The 23,219-nt window shown below is 44.2% G+C and overlaps 1 protein-coding gene across 5 annotated transcripts in view; it reads right to left on the bottom strand.

Moving 5' to 3' along the window:
* RALYL (RALY RNA binding protein like) overlaps positions 1-23,219 on the bottom strand; it is a 1,174,022-nt gene that overhangs the window by 967,641 nt on the left and 183,162 nt on the right. For 3 of the 5 annotated variants that reach the window (XM_063924013.1, XM_063924012.1, XM_063924016.1), the window contains exon 2: positions 10,924-11,049. The exons of the other annotated variants lie outside the window; for them this stretch is intronic. The gene's annotated coding sequence lies outside the window, so the exon portion shown is untranslated. The remainder of the gene's footprint in view (positions 1-10,923; positions 11,050-23,219) is intronic. 5 annotated transcript variants of the gene reach the window in all.

Here is a 23,219-nt window from a genome sequence, read left to right as displayed (position 1 = left end):
TTTATTAAAACAAATCCATTCCATAACTACCTACTTATGACAATGCAAACTGGGACTGTTGTGTGCACTCAAAAAGGGGGGCGTGACCTTGTGGAAGGGGGCATGGCCTATGTCTCCCGTTTTCATCATGCTAGGGGCGTGTCCAGCATCTGTCGCCACTAAATAGATGCTGCACACATAACATCTATTCACCTCTTGCTCTGCTAAGCACATGGCAGCTGAGAGGGGGCCTCCCAAAGCAGCCTGCGGATGGGATGGTGTGACAGTGCCTGAAAAACAAGACTGTCCCACCAGAATCAGGATATTTGAGAGTTATGCATTTTTCTCTAAATGCTACATACAGTGTACTCAATTTCAGAACTTATCCTAGAAATACAGCTTCCTGACGCTAAGGAGATTAATCGAACCTGCTTAACCCCTTCAGTGGTGACTTTTTGGAATTTGGTCACACCTCCCAGGGCAGGTATTTTATTTTTGTTTTACCTGTGCGTTGCCAGGGTTTCATGCGCATTGCCAGGGGTTTTATGCGCTGGGATCCATGCTCGTTGCCACGGGGAATACTCGTTGCCTTAGGGAATGTTCATTGCCTAGGGGTAGCTAGGGATGGCCATCGACCATCGATGATTCAAAATAACCAATGGTCTATGACTGATGTCGAATACTTTTACCATCGATGGGGTAAAGCCAGATGGTTTCCCTCCATCGATGATTCAGTGCCCCCTGACACCCACTAAGTCACTCCCTCGGCTCTGATTGGCCCACATTTATACAGTAATGCAGGGAAGACCATCAATGGGTAAAACCATCGATGGATCCATTCCAGATGGTTTTACACCATCGAGGTTATCCATCGATGGTGACCATTGATGGATAACCCACTGATGGCCATCCCCAGGTAGCATTTGCTGACCAGCACTGAAATCCTCTCCCCCTCCTCCCTTGTACTCCGCTCAGCTGGCGGAGTTTTGCGTAATGACACAATTGCGATCGCATCATTCTGCAAAAGTCCACCGCCGAATGAAGTGCAAGGAGGAGGGAGGGGGAGCAGTGGCATGCCCCGGAAAATTTCCAGGGTTGCCAGTCTGCACAGCGCAGCTGGCCCCAGAAATTTTCTGGGCATACCACTGAAGGGGTTAAACATGAAAAATAAGATTTTGCCCATAGCAACCACTAAGTCATAGGCGTTTTATTCTGGGTGCAATGTGTGCAGTGTACATGGACACCTGGTTCCAGGGGGATCACACCACACACATTGCACCCATATTGTTTTAATTCTCACTTTTCCGGAGTCCTGCAACAGGTGCTGCAGCCGCAGCAGTCGTGGCAAAAAAATCACTCCCAAAATGGCAGCCACTTATGTGCAGTAGATAATTATGTGCAAAAGACTCCAGCACAGTGTCAGAGCCTATGGCGCTGTGGAGAGGAGGGGGCCCACTCGGAATCTGCACACGGGCCTCCTCATCTCTTAAAATGCCACTGCACTAAGGGGGTGATTCCAACCTAATCATAGATGTGCTAAACATAGCACATCTACGATCAGTTCCTCTGACATGTGGGGGAACGCCCAGCAAAGGGCTAGTCCGCCCCACGTGTCAGGCACTGGCCCCTCGCACAGGTGCAAAAGCATTGCAAGTCGGCAATGCTTTCTCACCCGCCAAGTAGCTCCCTACCTGTGCAGCCTAGCTGCGCTGGCAGGCGGCTACCTGCCACGTTCTGGGTCGCAGCGGCTGCGCGTGATGTCACGAAGCCACGGCCTGCCCCAGCAACGGTCCTGACACACCTGCATTGTCCAGATCGTGCCTCCCTATTGGCGTTCTAACGCCGCTGACACACCCCATCCCACAATCAGGCAGAGGCGATCGGACCAGTGAGATGCTTTCACGCAACGCTTAGGGCTTCAGAATGTGATCACTCTCAGTGCAGCGATCGGCTCTGAATTACTGTAGGCCCTAAGTATCTAGTAAAGGCTAGAAAGTGATCTCTAGGTTCTGATTGGTAACTACATTTCCACTTTTCATTTTTAGAAAGTTTGTTAAATACTGTATAATAGTGCACTTAATCCTGATCATGTCTTCATAGACCCATCCTAGTCACAGACGTAATATCCATGGATAAAGTAAGAGTAACGAATATATACATTAGTTGCATAGGGAGGGGAATTGGTAGCAAAAAGAAAGAAGTAATAATGCCACTGTATAGGTCTTTGGTACAGCCTCATCTAGAATACTGTGTTCAAGTTCTGGAGGCCATATCTCCAGAAGGATAGTACACTAAAAACTGTATAAATAAGGGCAACTAAAATGGTGCATGGTCTCATGGTCTACATCACAAACTTACCCGGTAAGACTAAAAGACTAAAAGATCTGAACATGTATAGTTTGGAGCAAAGAAGAGAAAGGGGGAACATGACAGAAACTTTCAAATATGCCAAGGGTTCAAAGCAAGAGAAGTATTAAAACACGAGGACATGCACTGAGACTGGAGGGAGGTAGGTTCAGGGGAAATTTGAGGATAGATTACTTCACAGAACAGTGGACAAGTGGAATAGCCTCCAATCAGAGGTGGTAGAGCAACTTAAACATGCTTGATATAGGCATATGAATATCATTAAAAAGAACTAAGGATCATATAGGGTTTGTGGTAACAATACAGTTAAAAAGTGCTGTGAGACTGGAGAGAAAAGATGATGGGGGAGCTCAGAGGGAAGAGGAGAGGAATATATGAAGTGGGAGGGTGCAAGGCCATCCAATAATAATTAGCCACATAATGTAGGGGCTGGAGCTGGATGCAGGGCAGAGGAGAGCCTTGGAGGTGGGATGAGAAGGGCTGCGGGGAGGGAAAAGGTGGAGCAGTCGAAATGGGGATTTTCTCCAGCCTGACACTGCCCATGGTAAGCCTAGATGCTGGCCACACTGCCGCTTGTGAGCCAGTACATTGACTTGCACCTCTCAAATATTTGGAGGGAGTGCATGCTCCTATTACCCCCTGTTCTGACACCTATGGCTGTACATTAATTTGTGCCACAATAAACAACAAAGACTGGTTAAGTTACTACACATTAACCGCTGGTGTGTACAGTAGTCTGCTCACCCACAAAACCACACACATTCCCAACAATTTTTACATGTTCCTGTTTCATGACACTGCAGTGAGTCTCTTTCTGTACCACTACAAAACCTGCCAATCACAGCGGGCAGTGGCATTTCCTGGAACCTCTTAACCATACCTCCCAACTTTCCTGATTTCAATGGGACAGTCCCGTCTTTCTTGGACTGTCCAGCTGTCCCACTCGCAAGCCATAGTGTCCCATAGGAGGGGTAAGGTTGGATGGATACTTTGGCATTGCTGCATAGCATCCTCACACAAGCCGCCAGCTGGGATAGAGGCATTGAGGAGGCTGGGGGCTGTCCAGCAGCTCCGGATCACTGATGGAAAATGAGGATGTGGCTCATGGGTCCAACATTCCCATGAGGCCATGACCCTTTCCTGTTAAGCTATGCCCCTAAGCATGTGCATTTGTCCCTCTTCCAAAGGAGCAGAACTATAAGCTGCCTTAACTATAAGGTGAGTGAGATTCAACATTTGTAGTTTTGGACTGCAAGTAGAGGGTCCTTGGCAGCCAAAAGGTTAAAGTACATTGTCATGTACTGGATTTAAAAGTATAAAACACAAACTTAAATTTTTCTTGCTAATATCCATTGTGATAATGCCACAGTTTTTACATTAAGCTTGCTTAACAAAACCGTTGCTCGGCAATGCAAAAGATAAAGAAATACAGTAAAGCACCCTTATTTCAGACTAAGGGGGATATTTACTAAGCAGTGATAAAACTGGAGAAGTGAGCCAGTGGAGAAGTTGCCCATAGCAACCAATCAGCATTGACGTAACATTTTTAATTTGCATACTATAACAGTATACAGAGCAGCTGATTGGTTGACATGGGCAACTTCACCACTGGCTCACTTCTCCACTTTTATCACTGCTTAGTAAATGTCCCCCTAACCATTGTAGTATATCTAGAATGATGTTGCATTCTATACAACTAAAGAGTATTATTCAAAAAAAATTAAGAAGTGTGTTATCTTTTAGATGTATAATTTACAGCCCATTAGTAGAGAACATACAAGGCAAAATCTACATCAAGAGCGACTGCTCAAATATGCACAATTACCAGGCATTCAGAATCAATTCTGTAAGGATAACAACATGCCATATTTAATTTACCAGATGCTACTTTTCATCAAACTTTTCTATTGTTCAATGTTCTGCAACTCTATGATTCAATTTCACAATTTTCCAATAAAGACACCTAAAACAAAGTTTGCAGGGATATAAATGTAACATATAAAAGTAACTTGCATAGTTCAATCAGAGAGCTGCACTTAACAAATAAATGCAACATGTTTACTTTCCCAGCACCTTCATCCAAATAAAACAAGTAATGCATTTATAACAGCACTTATATTTCTTCCTATACAGCTATATTTATTCCTAATAAATAGATTTATGGTTAGCGAATACAAGTCACATTTCACCCACAGAGCAAGTAGATGACTTCACTATAAAAAAGTAATTTATACTAAAGTTTCTGGTTACATTTAAATTAGTTTATTGATATCCACGTTTATATTAAGTTAGATTGTTTTGGCTGAAAGCAATACGAAGCATATTTTTTTTTTAGATATTTTCACAAAATATTAAGTCTTGGCTAGAAGGCAAAGGTTGTGTTGGAAATTATATTGCTCTACTTGCTATAATGTTTTAGATTTTATAGAAAGCACATCTTATAATGTAGCCTTCATTTTTAGCAGATAATGGTCAGCTATAAAAGGTGTAATGTCAATGCAAAGCCTTCTCTGTAATGCTGCTGACAAAGGGCCCGATTCAGACCTGATCGATGCTGTGCGTTTTCGCACAGCGGGCGGTTCTCAAACTACTGTGAATGCATATACACTGCAATGCGCATGCGTATTGCCAAACAGTGACAGGATGGTGTGAAAATTTTGATCGCAAGGCTGGACGCAAGGTGATTGACAAGAAGCCGGCGTTTGTGGGTGGTAACTGCCCATTTTCTGGGAGTGTCTGGAAAATCGCAGGAGTTTCAAAGCGTTTTCAGGGCGGGTGTGTGATGTCAGCTCCGGCCCCGATCAGCCTGAATTCATCGCACTGGAGGAGTAAGTATTGAGCTACGCAAAGACTGCACACACTGCACAGAATGGGAAAGACATCTACTGGTGAGTGTGATGCGAACGGTTTTGCAGCTGTCTGCTGATTGAGGGGAATTTTTGCACGCCGTACACATGCAATCGCACACTTGCACGGGGTGAATTTTCACTCCCTCTGGGCGGCGACTACTTGTATGAGAGACAGTGTCATTTGCAGCAAAGCGATCAGGTCTGAATTAGGCCAAAAATACGGCCTGTGTACCTGCTTTGATGTATTTAGGGTAAAACTTAAAAAAAAATTTTTTCGGGGGTGGGGAGATATGACATTAGTTAGAGTTTTTTCTTTTTATTAAATTTTTTTTTCTTTTACTGGTAAACTGTCTGCATGGTAGAAGCAGATGTGCTTTTATGGCGAGCTGGCTAATGAGCCAACATGAAAAGTTGTGTCTAAATATGTAATTACTAGGTTTTTCATCGCGCCCTACGGGCGCTCTTCACACCGTCGAAAGGGGCTACGCCCCCTTAACCCCTGCACGCCTTGCTGCTGTTCAATATTTGTATGAGTGGATAGAGGGGATAGAGAGACGCGGGCCGGTAGGGAGGGGATAGATAGAAGGGGGGCGGTAGGGAGGGGATAGAGAGACGCAGGGCGGCAGGGAGGGGATAGAGAGACGCAGGGCCGTAGGGAGGGGATAGAGAGACGCAGAGCGGTAGGGAGGGGATATATAGAGACGCGGGGCGGTAGGGAGGGGATAGAAAGACGCGGGGCGGTATGGAGGGGATAGAGAGACGCGGGTCGGCAGGGAGGGGATAGAGAGATGCGGGGCGGTAGGGAGGGGATAGAGAGACCCGGGCCGATAGGGAGGGGATACAGAGAGGCGGGGCGGCTGGGAGGGGATACAGAGACTCGGGGCGGTAGGGAGGGGATACAGGGAGGCGGGGCGGCTGGGAGGGGATAGAGAGACGCGGGGCGGTAGGGAGGGGATACAGAGACGTGGGGCGGTAGGAGGGGATACAGAGACACGGGGCGGTAGGGAGGTGATACAGAGACGCAGAGCGGTAGGGAGGGGATTCTGTGACGCGGGCGGTAGGGAGGGGATACAGAGGCATAGGGAGGAGGGAGTAGAGAGAGGCGGGGTGGTAGGGAGGGGATATAGAGACGCGGGGCGGTAGGGAGGGGACAGAGAGAGATGTGGGGCGGTAGGGAGGGGATAGAGAGACGCGGGGCGGCTGGGAGGGGATAGAGAGACGCGGGGCGGCTGGGAGGGGATATAGAGACGCGGGGCGGTAGGGAGAGGATAGAGACACGTGGGGCGGTAGGGAGGGGATAGAGAGACGCGGGGCGGCTGGGAGGGGATATAGAGACGCGGGGCGGTAGGGAGGGGATAGAGAGACGCGGGGCGGTAGGGAGGGGATATAGAGACGCGGGGCGGTAGGGAGGGGATAGAGAGACGCGGGGCGGTAGGGAGGGGATAGAAAGACGCGGGGTGGTAGGGAGGGGATATAGAGACGCGGGTCGGCAGGGAGGGTCCCCAGTGAGGAAGCTGATGAAGAGAGGGGGGAAAGTAGTGGAGGAGGAGGGCACCAGAAGAGGAGACTTGTGTAAAGTGGCGAGCAGACATAGAAACAGTGGGTAGGATGGCCGGAGGGACTCACCGTTGGGGCTGTGGGCGGCTGCTGCAGGCTGGTAAACAGTACAGTGTCCAGAGGCGTCCATGGTTCAGCATTTCAGCATGACTGTTACACACATCTCTCCCCCCCCTCCTCGGCCGAAAAGGGGGTGTGGCCTGTTGTGAAAGGGGCGTGGCCTCGCGGGTCTGTTCTCTCTCGCTCCGGGGTTGTTTCCAGCTTGCCTGTAGATGCTGGCAGCCCCCGGAGACTGGAGAGTGTGTGCCGGCTGTGTGACAGGAGGAGAGTGCTGCAGGAGATGACGTCACTGCAGCACTCTCCTCCTGTCACAGCAGGAGAGCTGACAGCGGGATTTGTGCGGAGGAGGCGGCGGGTCTGTGTACACGGCGCAGGGAGGGCTATGAGAGCCTTCTCCTGCGCCACCTGTCCCTCCTAATGTGTATGCCGGGGGCGGCATACACGGCCGCGGCCGGGGAATCAGAGCTGCTGATGGGTGGGGGGAGGGGAGAGAGAGAGATGGACAGGCAGCAGGAGCAGAGACTTGCTGACTCCGCCCACCGCTGTGACTCCACCCAGCGTTACGGGCACAGAGTCACAGATTTAGACAAATATATAGGAGATTGGCATACTTGCCTACTTTTGAAAAACCATTTCAGGGAGATTGTGAAAGTAACACCTATAAGTGCGGGTGTGTACTGCTACATTTGGAGAGGTGTGTCATGAAAATGACTTACATACAAATGTGAATGAGCCTTAAAGTTAGTAAGATCTACTTGTTGAATAAAAGGCACTGATATTTTTCAGAATGTGTTCTTGTATTGTGTTTTACAAGAGGTTCCATATACTGTAAGTGGCCATGAGAAACCTTATTTAAAATTCATGTAGCCATAGGGATCATTGGCCCTCATTCCAAGTTGATCGCTCGCTAGCTGCTTTTAGCAGCAGTGCAAACGCTAAGCCTCCGCCCTCTGGGAGTGTATCTTAGCTTAGCAGGAGTGTGAACGAAAGATTAGCAGAACTGCTCAGAAAAATTTTCATGCCGTTTCTGAGTAGCTCCAAACCTACTCCTACCTTCCGATCACTTCAGACAGTTTAGTTCCTGCTTTGACGTCACACACACGCCCTGCGTTCGGCCAGCCACTCCCCCGTTTCCCCAGGCACGCCTGCGTTTTTACCTGACATGCCTGTGTTTTTTAGCACACTCCTGGAAAACGCAGTTACCACCCAGATACACCCACTTCCTGTCAATCACTCACCGATCAGCAGAGCGACTGAAAAGCGTCACTCGACCTTGTGTAAAACTGCATAGTTTTTTGTGAAAGTACTTTGCACGTGCGCACTGCGGCCCATATGCATGCGCAGAAATGCTGATTTATAGCCTGATCATTGTGCTGCGAACGACAGCTAGCGATAAACTCTGAATGACCCCCATGGTGCAATCAGGGAGATTGCTGGTCTATTCAGGGAGTGATGGAGATTGCTGCTATTTCAAGGAGTCTCCTGCAGAATGAGGGAGGGTAGGCAACTATGATTATTGGGCACCATATGGTGATCCTGTGCTACCTCTTGGGGGCATGACAACAAGTCTGTCAGGCATTAACCCACCCCTCCAGCTCTTAAAAAAAGCAACAGTGTCTAAATGACAGAAGGAGGCTACAAATAATATTTAAAAAAAAAAAAAAAAAATACCTAGTCAAAGCCTACCCCAACAGGCTCTCCAACATGACCACCTCCAATAGGTAAAAACACTCTGCTCAAGGACTTCCTACTTAAGTGGCAAAGCATGTTTAAACTCTGATGACTCAGTCATATGGGGACTCAGGAGCACAGCATTTTGTAGTTGCAGGAAGGGGGCATGTTGGAGGGTATGATGCTGTTCATTTGCCATTCCATTTTGCAACATACAGTACAATAGCAATAACTAAATGAATAAATATAAGAGAAGCATCAAATATCTCTTACAAGATATAAGTAACATTAGAAATATAGGTATACTACCATCATCTTATGTCACTCGATCACCCTTCCTGGCATGAAGCAGAAGTGCAGGCCTGATTAAGCTAATGACTCAGATTTCACCATGCTGCTGTAGAACATCTCCCTGCCCCATTCCACAAAAAAGAAAGTATTTTGTCTTAAAAATAAATATGACAGGCCTGATTCTGAGTTGCAATCAAGACCAAATGCAAACTGTCAGATGCATCTTGCCTGTTTCTCTCCACCCATAAAATGGGCATTACTGTATGTCAACTGGGCTTATCCATATATGAGAACAGTTTTCTGGGCGTGTGGTGGGTTTGTATTTAGAGTTACAACATATTCTGAGGTTTACCTTTGCCAAGGGGAAGCTTAATTTAGTTGAACTGCAAGTGTTCTTGCATGCGGTGTGATGAATATGCTTTAGGACGTGCTTACAGTCACATTAGTATCTCATTTGCATGTAGAATGTAGCTGCATTTAGATCTGCCTGTGACTCAGAAGCAGGCCCCAATTCCCTTGTATTTCTTCGGACTGGAAACATTTATGATGTGACGGCTATAAATGTAAAATAAAGGATTTTCAATGTTTATTTAGTAAAACAAAGCGTGAAATGAAACTGCCTCTTCCTGATCATTTATTATTTATTTATTTATTTATTAACAGTTTCTTATGTAGCGCAGCAAATTCCGTTGCGCTTTACAATTTGAAATAACAATAACAAACTGGGTGATAACAGTCATAGAGGTAGGAAGGCCCTGCTCGTAAGCTTACAATCTATAGGGAAATAGGCATATGTACACAAGGAAAGGTGCTATCTATTGCATAGAATGAGAAGACATGTGAGGATATGTGTGGACTGTAAAGAGTGGATGTAATTTGATAGGAAGGTTTATGAAAGTTATGTGGGCGGTTCAGGAATTTGATACGCTTGCCTAAAGAGGTGAGTTTTGAGGGAACGCTTGAAGGTTTGGAGACTAGAGGAGAGTCTTATTGTGCGTGGTAGGGCATTCCACAGGGTGGGTGCAGCCCGATGAAAGTCCTGCAGTCGTGAGTGGGAGCGAGTAATGAGTGTGGATGAGAGACGCAGATCTTGTGAAGAGCGAAGAGGTCGGGTTGGGAGATATTTTGTGATAAGCGAAGTGATGTACGTTGGTGTAGTTTGGTTAATGGCCTTGTGTGTGAGTAAAAGTATTTTATATTGAATGCGGTAGAGTACAGGTAACCAATGGAGGGACTGACAGAGTGGATCTGCAGACGATGAACGTCTAGCGAGGAAGATAAGCCTCGCCGCTGCATTCAGAATGGATTGTAGTGGTGAGAGTCTTGTTTTGGGAAGACCAGTTAGGAGACTATTGCAATAATCAATGCGGAAGATAATGAGAGCGTGGATCAGAGTTTTAGCAGTGTCTTGTGTAAGATATGGTCGTATTTTGGATATGTTTTTTAGATGCATGTAACATGATCTTGAGACAGATTGAATGTGGGGAACAAAGGACAGATCAGAGTCAAGGATGACACCTAGGCAGCGAGCTTGTGGGGTAGGGTAGATAGTCGAGTTTTCAACAGTGATAGAGATATCAGGTTGGTACCTACTATTGGCCGGTGGAAATATAATTAACTCTGTCTTTGAAATATTAAGTTTGAGGTGGCGAGATGTCATCCAGGATGAGATGGCAGAAAGGCATTCAGTGACACGGTCCAGTACAGATAGGGACAAGTCAGGGGAGGATAGGTAGATTTGAGTATCATCTGCGTACAGATGATACTGAAAACCAAAAGAGCTGATTAGTTTACCAAGAGATGAGGTATAGATAGAGAAAAGCAGAGGACCCAAGACTGAGCCTTGCGGTACTCCAACTGAAAGAGGTAGCGAAGAGGAGGTAGATTCAGAGAAGCGAACACTGAAGGAGCGATTAGATAGGTACGATAGGAACCAAGAAAGGGCTGTGTCTTTAAGACCTAGGGATTGTAGTGTCTGTATGAGAAGAGAGTGGTCTACAGTGTCAAATGCAGCAGATAGATCTAGAAGAATAAGTAGTGAGTAGTGGCCTTTAGACTTCGTAGTGACCAAATCATTTATATATTAGCGGTATCTACTGATAAGTTTCTAACAGCTGCATGTATCAAGTTAAACAGAGATATCACCTACTGTAAGTGAGATCGCTCACAGACTTCTCTACGACCAGGTCCACTCGCAGTAGTTCTAGCAAAGAAACATCCTAAGTCTCAGACATCTGAAGTGGAGATGGTTCTTCTCAAAGCCGTCAGTGCCACACTGTGTAATAATCAGGAATAAAAACTAAATTATAGATTTACTGACAAAACAGAGCTCTCTTTTATTCTTGTAATATCACCAATAGAAATTATAAATGACTTCTAAGGTAATCACTTTGGTATTTATTAGAAAAAAGGTTGTATTTTATAAGGAATAAAGTCCCTCCTTCTTTAAATTATTAGGGATATTAGAAGTCACCTAAGAGATTTGTAACCCGTATGATTATCACACCATACAATCCACTGCCTGATTCCATAGTAAGGTCAAGAACATTTTGGTAAAATGAACTCCTTATTATTTACAACATGTGATACAATACTGTATATTTTAAAGCTCTATGGTGGTCATTCCGAGTTGTTCCCTAGCTGCATTCGTTCACTGCGCAGCGATGAGGCAAAAAAACGACACTTCTGCGCATGCGTATGCGGCGCAATGCACACGCGCAACGTACTATTACAACGAACTATGTAGTTTCACACAGGGTCTTGCGAAGTTTTTCAGTCGCACTGCTGGCCGCAGAGTGATTGACATGAAGTGGGCGTTTCTGGGTGTCAGCTGACCGTTTTCAGGGAGTGTTCGAAAAAACGCAGGCATGGCAGGAAAAACGCAAGCGTGGCTGGGCGAACGTGTTTGTGACGTCAAAACAGGAAGTGAACAGTCTGAAGTCATCGCAAGTGCTGAGTAGGTCTGGAGCTACTCTAAAACTGCACAAAAAAACTTTGTAGCCGCTCTGCCATCCTTTCGTTTGCACTTCTGCTAAGCTAAAATACACTCCCAGTGGGAGGCGGCATAGCGTTTGCACGGCTGCTAAAAACAGCTAGCGAGCGATCAACTCGGAATGACCACTTATGTTAGAGACATCTACAAAGTACTACAAGGGGATTGGTGGGAATTTTTTTTTTCCACATATTAATTATTATAAATAATATAGAATTATCATAATATTTTATACAATGTAAGATCTAAACTAGAAAAAAAAGTCCAAAAACAACAAAAAAATTAGCAGCACTTATAGGATCTGATCCAGTAAACTTGCGACAAGTACGAGCATTCCTGAGATGGCTGCACCTTGGACACTTCTCAAAGACAGCTAAATGGATGGTATTAAGTGGCAATGGGTGACAACAGAGTGTGCGCATTTAGAAGCGTCCTGTATGTATACAGAACTGTGGGCTAATCAGAGGTGATTGTATGCAGCGATCCATCCGATCCATCTGGTTTCCCACATCAAAGATGAGGCTGGGGCAAAAACCGATACTACAGATGACACATACTCTCACAAGCAGACTGCTGGGGACGGTGAGAGTCACATAGATGCACCTGACTGAGAATACAGGCGGATGTTTACAAGGGAATACCAGATCATTGGAAGCAGACAGAATTACAGTCACATTACTTGTGACTGGGAATCCGGCCCGATATTGCTAAGTATGCAGTCAAGTCACTGAGTTTAGATTATGGGACAGATGTGTAGTGCAAGCACAGCACTGCAAAGCTACCCATATGGGGAGTATTCAGAGTTGATTGCAGCAGCAAATTTGTTAGCAATTGGGCAAAACCATGTGCAGTGCAGGGGGGGGCAGATATAACATTTGCATAGAGAGTTACATGTGGGTGGGTTATTTTGTTTCTGTGCAGGGTAAATCCTGGCTGCTTTATTTTTACACTGCAATTTAGATTTCAGTTTGAACACACCCCACCCAAATCTATCTCTCTCTGCACATGTTATATTTGCCCCCCCCCCCCCCTGCAGTGCACATGGTTTTGCCCAACTGCTAACAAATTTTCTGCTGCGATCAACTCTGTATTAGGCCCACAGTACTTGCAGTGACTACGACAGGCTGTGTTGATGTATTATACTAAACTGACTTTTGTTGCATTTTGCAGGCCTCAAATTGCTGCCAACCTGAGATTGAACAGATGGTTATTAGGACTGGTATTAAATCCAAACGAGTGTGGACCACACACCAGCAGATTGCAGTTATCAACTAACTAGATTTTCTTCTGCCAGGCCCAATCAACATCCTGTCAGTCCTGATCAGATGGAGTTTGGAATTGTTGATTGGCTCAATAGGATACTGATGGTCTGCCCATCCTCCAAATGCCTACGTCTGCTCAATTTACCTGCATACATACCGAAATCCAGTGATTTTGTTTTATCTACCCATGTAAATAAAATCAGCTACAATCATTTAGTAATAATTTTCAAGGAAAAGTCATTTCAGCCCATACTACAGTATCCTTTCAGATTTTATTTCTCTTTATGGATCAACATTATTTTGTTGTACTAAATGATTATTTGACGCTAATATAACATATATTAAGTCAATATTTAATATCGTTATGTATAAGAAAAACGCATCACTGATAGAAAGATATTATTCCTTTTATATTACTATATACTGTATTCTTTGATAGCATATTATTTCTAAAAACGTAAGACACAATCTAAAACTGTGGTAGGCAACCATTGGCACCTCTTTTCTACCATGTGCACTCCTCTCTTTACCTCACAGAAAAGACCTCTTCCATACACTAGATCAGGCATTCCCAACCATGGCCCTCATTCCGAGTTGATCGGTCGCAAGGCGAATTTAGCAGAGTTACACACGCTAAGCCGCCGCCTACTGGGAGTGAATCTTAGCTTCTTAAAATTGCGACCGATGTATTCGCAATATTGCGATTACTAACTACTTAGCAGTTTCAGAGTAGCTCCAGACTTACTCTGCCTGTGCGATCAGTTCAGTGCTTGTCGTTCCTGGTTGACGTCACAAACACACCCAGCGTTCGCCCAGGCACTCCCACCGTTTCTCCGGCCACTCCTGCGTTTTTTCCGGAAACGGTAGCGTTTTCAGCCACACGCCCCTGAAACGCCGTGTTTCCGCCCAGTAACACCCATTTCCTGTCAATCACATTACGATCGCCGGAGCGAAGAAAAAGCCGTGAGTAAAAATACTTTCTTCATAGTAAAGTTACTTGGCGCAGTCGCAGTGCGAACTTTGCGCATGCGTACTAAGCGGATTTTCACTGCGATGCGATGAAAAAGAACAAGCGAACAACTCGGAATGAGGGCCCATGGTCCTTAAGGAACACCAACAGTTCAGGCTTTGGTGATATCCAGGCTTCAGCACAAATTGTGAAATCAAAATAACTGAGGTACTAATGATGTCACCTGTGCTCAAGCATGGATAGCACTAAAACCTGGACTGTTAGACTGGACTGTTGTGAAATCAAAATAACTGAGGTACTAATGAAGTCACCTGTGCTCATGCATTGATAGCACTAAAACCTGGACTGTTAGTGTGCCTTGAGGACTGAGGTTGGAAGGACCTTCTCTAGACCCTCTGCAAACACGAGAAACCAAGAACGGTCTACATAGTCAATAAAAACTGGGTACTATTGAGTGAAGCCTGCCCCAGTTAGTCCTGCTCATAGTGGAATGAGAGTACAAAAACATTGCCTATCCCTAATCTAAGATATACAGTTTGTGTCTCCCATATCCAAAATCCATTTTTTTTAAACGCAGCTGAGATAGTGACACCTTTGTGTTCTGAATGGTTCAGTGTACACAAACCCATGCACTAATATTGCAAATACTGTATAAAATGACCCCCAAGCTATGTGTATAAGGTGTATATGAAACATTAGTACATTTCATGGTTAGACTTGGGTCCCATTCCCAAGATATCTTAGTATGGTATGCAAATAATGAAAAATATATGAAAAAAACTCCAAAATCCAAAATACTTCTGGTTCCATGCATTTCAGATATGAGAGACTTAACCTGTAATCCTTTTTTTAAAATGGTGTTTATTTATTACATTTTGTTAGGATGCAGCTATAAACTTATCGGGGAAACAGAGGTAGAAGTGATTGAGTATTAAGAAAGACAAAAAAGTAAAACATTCTTGGTAAACAATGGATACACATCACATAAAACATTGTACACCAGTACATTACACTTATCTAACCACCTAAGTACCTAATCTGAAATGACCATGGCGCTCCCATACCCAATGTTGCATAGAGGGGGCTGAAATGGATTGCCTGGGTACAGGCCTCTGTAGGGGCACTGAATTGCAGTGGTAGCATAACTATGCCTCCCATGATGCTGTAACCTTGTCCTCTCATGTGGCCATACCTACAATACCTGGGCCCACCAGAAGCCTTTGCGGCTCTTGCATATCCACCACTCTGCCCCCCTCCCCCCCAACATTCCCTGTAGTTCAGTTCAAACAAACAAACGTCAATGGGCTATTAGGGAGTTGCCCATGACAACCAATCAGCTGTCAAGTATCATTTTATTGAATGCACTTTATAAATGTTACATTAACACTGATTGGTTGTCATGTCCAACTTCTCTACTGGCTCACTTCTCAACTCTTCACTGCTTCATGTATAGACCCCTAAGTAGTAGTAGTAGTAGTAGTAGTAGTAGCAGTAGTAGTAGTAGTATAGCATACAAAATACTTAGATTACAAAGGACATCCTGAGCCTGCCAAACAGGCAATAGGCCCCTTAAGTTAAACTAGTCATGGCAATATTATACTCAATATCTTATATGAAACTTCAGCCATCAAAAATATTTTAATAATACCATACTGAAGGCATAGAAGAATTTTAATAATGTTACACAAGTAATATATTTTGCAAATTGCATTACTTTAGCTGAATAAGCTGACGAAAACCTGAAATCACTGAATTTCACAGAATAACAAAGTTAATATTGACAAGCGTTCGCAAGCTATGCCTGCTGCAGGCCACATCCGCTGTACCTTGAATGTATTAAATGTTCTGAACTTTCAGCCACGCGCTTAATATAAAAATACCTTTTTTTTTTGTCATAAAACGTATGCAGTGTTTCATATGGAAAATAATTGTCTGGATATTCATTATAATATAAATTATCACTGGTTGGACTGGAAAAGCAGTAAAGGAAGGACAGAAAGAAAAGGACCTGTTACCAGAGGAATAAAAGAGAGAATGTCTCTGTGGCATTCATGATAACTTACATGAACTTCTTTGTACGGGATCAGTATGTAAAGCCAGTGGGCAGGATCTTGTCCGTCAGTATACCGACATCGGGATCCCATCCACCGGTATGCCGGCAGTGGGGAGAGTGCTAGTAAGCCCCTTGCGGGCTCGCTGCTCTCACCACGCTGCGCAACAGGATTTATTCTCCCTCTATGGGTGTCGTGGACACCCACAGAGGGAGGAAATCCTGTGGCGCCGAGATTCCAGCGTCAGTATTTATCACTAGTTGGGATTCCAGCGTCGGTATTGCAACGTTCCGGGTCCTGACAAGCGGTATGGTGACCGCTTTCCCTTTGTACACCATAACTTATTTAAGTAGAACGAAACAAAGACAACTGTTCAATAAGGAACCAGAGGAGTCTTGGACAATGCTGATGCAGAGATTGTACTGAAAACTCTGCACTTACAGTGGTATAAAACTCGATATGCCTATTTATTAGTTAATACAGGGGCTCCCAACATTGGTGCTGTGGTACCCTGGGTGCTGCAGGGTGCTTGCAGGGGAGCCATGGGTTGGTAGTCCATTACCAAATCAAATTATTTTATGGTCAATGTGATAGACAAAATCAGTTTTGGGGGCTTAGCAATCATAAAATATGTGGACAAACAGAAGTGCAACCCTGTCTATCACCACATACTGAACATAAGGGGGGCAGGTAAGTACAATTTACTTAATCATTTTTGCTGAATTTCTAAATAATAAACTTTTGGCCAAGTGTTGCCATGAAAAATTGCTGACACAATGCTCTAGGGTGCCATTTTGCAAGAAAGTCAGGGAACCACTGAATTAATATTTGCGGGATACCACCTGAAAACATCCATTTTCAGGCAGTAGCTGCAAATATTAAGAATCCCCCGAATGTCCCCATATGTAAAGGGGACCTCAGCAGATATCGGTTTCCAGTGTTAACTGGCAAAAGCAGACCCCATGCCTCTATTATGTTGTGGCAAGTCATACAGGAGAAGGGTAGGGAGTTTGGTATTACATATCACTTCAAACGTACAAAGTACTCCCCTTGGGAACATGCCGCCGAGAAAAGGGGGGAGGGTTCTAATTACCGGGGCCCAGGTCTCATGGAGCGGCCCAGTAGAGTCCCAGGTCCACCCCACTAACCTGGCAGCAGCAGCTGCAGCTCTTCTCAGCCCAGTACACGCTGCTGTGTGCTGGGCTGCAATGTGTCCAGGGAGGCGCTTAAAGTACACAGTTTTTCTATCCTTTTTTCTAAGGGTGCATGACCACGCCTCCTGTGATTAGGCCATGCCCCCTGAAAAAGTGCCTGGGCCCAGGAAGACTCTCTACTGCCCTGATGATGAGACCATGCTCCGAAATATGCAGTAGCCATATCCCATGTCCCAATTCATTGATTCAGAAAATTGAGAGCCATTCAAAGATGAGAGAAGAGGAGAAATACAAATAGTAAATGTATTATATTAAGTTCCACAACAAAGAACAAGAAAATTGTTGCTATGTATATATTGTATGATACATAAGATTAAATATGTTGGCAGTAGTAGCTTAATAATACCACTTTCAGACTGCCAGCACTAACTCGGGTTATTGCACATAAACGCAGAGGAACCCAGGTTGCGGTGCAGTCTGAAAGGGGCAAGTTGATATAACCTGGGTGGAGCAACCCGGTATTTCAAGTCGGGTAGCGAGCAGGGTTGAACATGTGTTCAACCTGGTTTGCGGTGCACTGTGAACAGGTAAGTCAGGTGGATGCGACCTGTCACCCATTCATTGAATAAGAAAAGCCTCAACCCGACAATAAGTCAAGTCAGGTCACCAGTTTAAAGGGGTCTCAAATCTAGCGGTTCTAGCTCATGTACTTTATAGTGCTGTTTAGCCTTTAGTAAATCGCAAAGTTTACAAACTTCACTTGAAAAATCCACACTTCAATAAATCATTACTTCAAACCATCCGGACCCTCTAATAAGGGGGCATGGCCTATTAGAAAGGGGACATGGCTGTGGAAATACTGCAATCGCGAGCCACGCCTCCCATTTTTGTCACAGTGGGGGCATGGCCAGACCTCTGTGAGCCACAGCGTCTATTTACTGCTCCTCTGCTAAGCAGAGCTGGAGCCTACCAACTGCCACCCCCCCACTGCGGGACACTGTGGCCTGCGGGTGGGACAGTCCCAAAAAAAGGGACTGTGCCGCAAAATATTGGGACAGTTGGGAAGTATGGTAAATCATCACCTAGGCTTCTCTTAAAGTGTATCTTTGGGGTAAATTTACTAAAGCTTCTAAAGCAGAGAATTGGTGATGTTGCCAATAGCAACCAATCAGATGCTGTGTACCATTTTCTAAAAGGCAATAGAGAAATGATAGACTGATTGGTTGAATGGGCAACATCACCATTTCTCTATTTTAGAAGCTGTAGCCTTGTCTCTCTGTCTTTTGAAAAAACTCTAAAAAGGCTTAAAAAAATAGAATAAAAGAAAGGGAAGATTATAGGGGGTCATTCCGAACAGTTCGCACGCAGCAGGTTCTTTGCTGCGTTGCGAACAGGTCGAAACTGCGCATGCGCGGCACCCTCTATGCGCACGCCCGTCGTTGCCCAGCGACAGCCATTGCCGGGTAACGACCAGAAGAGAGAAGAAAGTGATCGCTAGCGCAATCGCAAGAAGATTGACAGCGGGGAGGCGTTCCGGTGCGCATACTCACTATTTTCCGGGCGTGGAGATCTGAATGCAGGCGTGTGCAGGTGTTTGGAGGACGGATATCTGTCGTCAATCCCGGAACCTTCATCAATGGATCCATCGCACAGGGTAAGTAAGTCTGACCCTGGTCTTATTTTGCAGGAAACTTTGTTAGCTTAGCAGGGCTGCACAAGCGATCGCAGCCCTGCTATGCTAAAATACACTCCCCCATAGGCGGCGTCAATTAGATCGCACGAGCAGCAAAAAGTTGCTACATTCGATCAACTCGGAATGAGGGCCATAGCCCATAATGGGTTTCTGCTATGTCTCATGCATTGTTCACATTCTTACTAATTTTGGTATATTAATGCATAAAATGTTTAATATTACATTTGATATAAGTATATGACTATTATTCAAATAGCTTTAAAGTAATCTTTAACTTTATTTATAACAAACTTGTTCTTGCTTTGCAGAGTAGCTACTATCAATACTATGTATGAAAGTAACTATTGTATCTCAAACTTCAAACCACACACAAACAAAAGCATTTATCTGAAGGTGGGTACACACTATGCGATGTGCTTGGTGAGCTACATCGCCTAGTGTTTCCCCACACTGTGCGATATCACTTATGATATTGCAAAGTGACGTCATGCTGCGGCTGGCCTGAGCATGCAGCTTTGGATGATGAGTCCAAATTGAGCTACATGCCCGGCCAAGACCTAGGGTCATCAATGACCCGCGGGGTAGCGCATCGCGTGGCGGCGACATTCACACTTGGCAATACAGTAAACTGTATCGCTCAGGAGGAGGGAAATTAGCAATATAGTTCACTATATCGCTAAGTGTGTACCCACCTTTAGAGTTACTGTCATTTACATAACTGGAATTAATGTTACTGCAGGGGAAAGATCAGAAGAACAGATTATAGTAACTTTGCATAAACATTTTAATGCGATGCATTGATTTAAATAATAACCAAATATTCTTGTATCTCAGTAATAATAATATTAATCAAAGAGATAATTTCCCCTGACAGTTCAATTTCTTGTATTTTCTAGGTTTAACAACCATGATAATTGTAAATCTGAGTAGTGTTTCAGATTTTGTAAGAAACAGTATAACAAATACTGTATGTCAGGCATACTATAACAACAAATGACTGCACTATCGTAAAATATACATTTCTAGTATTTCTTGGGTGATAAAATATGAATTTATAATTCCTGAAGTGAATACTTTGTCTCTCACAGTAAAACTTTAGGACTAGCACTATCCTGAAAAAACTAAATTCTGACCCTAACTCTGTCTCAAACTACCGTCCCATCTCTCAGCTACCATGCCCCTCCAAGTTACTTGAGAGACTTACCTACACTCGCCACACACACTTTCTTAACTCACACAGCTTACTGGACCCATTTCAGTCAGGATTTCATGCCTAACACTCCACGGAGACAGCACTGACTAGGGTAGCGAATGATTTGGTCACTGCTAAATCTAAAGGCCATTACTCACTACTTATTCTCCTTGATCTCTCTGCTGCTTTTGACACTGTTGACCACTCTCTTCTCATACACACACTACAATCCCTAGGTCTTCAGGACACAGCTCTTTCTTGGTTCTCATCTTACTTATCTAATCGCTCCTTCAGTGTTCATTTCTCTGATTCCACCTGATCTTCGCTACCTCTCTCCATTGGAGTACCGCAAGGCTCAGTCTTAGGTCCTCTGCTTTTCTCTATCTATACCACATCTCTTGGCAAACTAATCAACTCTTTCGGATTTCAGTATCCTCTGTATGCAGATGATACTCAAAATTACCTATCCTCCACAGATTTATCACCATCTGTATTGGGCCGTGTCACTGAATGCCTTTCTGCAATTTCATCTTGGATGACATCTCGCCACCTCAAACTTAATATTTCCAAAACAGAATTCATTAAATTTACACCGGCCAATAGTAGTTACCAACCTGATATCTCTATCACTGTTGAAAACTCAGCAATCATCCCTACCCCACAAGCTCGCTGCCTAGGTGTCATTCTTGACTCTGAACTGCACAAGATCTGTGTCTATCATCCACATGTATTACTTGTTCACACTCAAAATTACAGGACTTTATCCGGGCTTCACCCACTCTGTGGAAAGCCCTGCCATGCACAATAAGACTCACCTCTAGTCTCCAAACCTTTAAATGTTCCCTGAAAACTCACCTCTTCAGACAAGCCTATCAAATTCCAGACCCACCCACATAACCTTCAGTGCTTCCCTATCTAATTACAACCTCTCTGTACAGTACACATAACATCACATATCTTGTCTTTCTTTACTCTCACTCCCTCCTGACCCTTGGCTAACATTGCTGGGTGATCATATCATAAAACCCATTAAGAACCTAACAATCTGGTGGACCATTATGCAATAGGTAGCATCTATCCTTGTGTATTAATGCCTATTTTCCTATAGACTGTAAGCGAGCAGGGCCTTCCTACCTCTATGTCTGTCTGTTTTTAGTTACCCTGTTTTGTTCTATTACTGTTGTTCTAATTGTAAAGCGTGATGGAATATGATGCATTATATAAGAAACGGTTAAATAAAGAAATAAGTAAATAAATAAATAAACTGCCTGGTCAGATGTATTTCTTTATGTATAATTTTTAAAAAATATTTATTTTAGTCTTTTTTTTAAATAAAATACTTTATTGTACAGTATATAGAGCAAATATCGTCAACAGGCTACCACCATGATTGACCAAATACACAGTCTCCTGCAGTCAGCACACCTTACTGACTAAAGCAAGGGGCATACAGTGATCTGTGATCTGACATATAGTACGCAGACCAATGGCACGGGATGCTGATCAATATCCATGCTTTTAGCCAGTCAGGGCAAGTACCAGTCAACAGTCGACAAACTTACAGAGAGTGAGAAAGTACTTTAAATGTCTTGCTGTGGATACCTTGGTAGTTGAAAGCAGTCAGGGGATTGCAGAACTACAGAGGGTACTGTGCAGGCCATGCATAGACAAATGCGGGGGGGGGGCTTTCAGTTGCCCACAAACCCCCCTATGCCTTGCCATCAGCTCAAATTATGATCACAATGGCAATAGTATATACAGGTAGAGTATCCCATATCCAAATATTCCGAAATACGGAATATTCCGAAATACGGACTTTTTTGAGTGAGAGTGAGATAGTGAAACCTTTGTTTTTTGATGGCTCAATGTACACAAACTTTGTTTAATACACAAAGTTATTAAAAATATTGTATTAAATGACCTTCAGGCTGTGTGTATAAGGTGTATATGAAACATAAATGAATTGTGTGAATGTACACACACTTTGTTTAATGCACAAAGTTATAGAAAATATTGGCTAAAATAACCTTCAGGCTGTGTGTATAAGGTGTATATGTAACATAAATGCATTCTGTGCTTAGATTTAGGTCCCATCACCATGATAACTAATTATGGTATGCAATTATTCCAAAATACGGAAAAATCCGATATCCAAAATACCTCTGGTCCCAAGCATTTTGGATAAGGGATACTCAACCTGTAATACAATTACTAGAACTGCCAACAGTGTAGTTTAAGTGACAGAGCACAGCTGCTGCACTGCAGCTGCTTCTGCTAGGATTACTGTGTGTGACTCTGAGGGATGGTCTTCAGTTGCCGACTGTCGGGATCCCGGCGCACAGTATACCAATGCTGGAATCCTGACATCCGGCATACCAACACTTTTTCTCCCTCGTGGGGGTCCACAACCCCCCTGGAGGGAGAATAAAATAGCGTGGCGCACTTAGCGCGCCATCGTGCCTGCAGCATGGCGAGCGCAGCGAGCCCGCAAGGGGCTCATTTGTGCTCGCCACGCTGTCGGTATGCCAGCGGTTGGGCTCCCGGCGCCAGTATGCTGGTCGCCGGGAGCCCGGCCGCCTGCATACCATACTACACCCGACTCTGAGTACTCAATCAGAGCACTTGACCAGAGAGTGGCTGCAAGGAAGAAGAGACAGATGCCTTACCATGAGATGGGAGAATGTGTGCTTACAAAGTACAGTTCTGTCTCCTACTGGTTCTATTATGTTTGTGTGTTTATTTATTATGGGATGTTTAAACTTTTCCTGATCACTTATAGTATTTATTTTAGTTAAATATGTTTTATACAGCCTATTCTATGGACCATCTATAGTGTTAATTATTAATATTGTATTCTATACACTATCCATTGTATAAAAAGACCAGAGTCTGTACTACAGTATGTTACTCTATCGCTCCACAAGACTCCCACATTTGCTCCAATGTTCCGCAGAGTGGGAGATTGCTGATTGAATTTGGAAACCAAACCCCCCTTCTAGAAATCCTGCGTTTGCCACTGCCATGGTTTGTTCTATGCCAAGATTTAGCATTTAGCCGAAAATGTATATAGATGACACCGTGCAGAATGGAGAATTGTTTAGTATTGTAAGTTCTATTTATATCATAAGTCA

This window comes from Pseudophryne corroboree, chromosome 5 (genome assembly GCF_028390025.1).
Source record: "Pseudophryne corroboree isolate aPseCor3 chromosome 5, aPseCor3.hap2, whole genome shotgun sequence".
NCBI classification, from domain to species: Eukaryota; Metazoa; Chordata; class Amphibia; order Anura; family Myobatrachidae; genus Pseudophryne; species Pseudophryne corroboree.
Note: the sequence above shows the minus strand (reverse complement) of the source record. Positions and strands in the feature narration are given on the sequence as shown.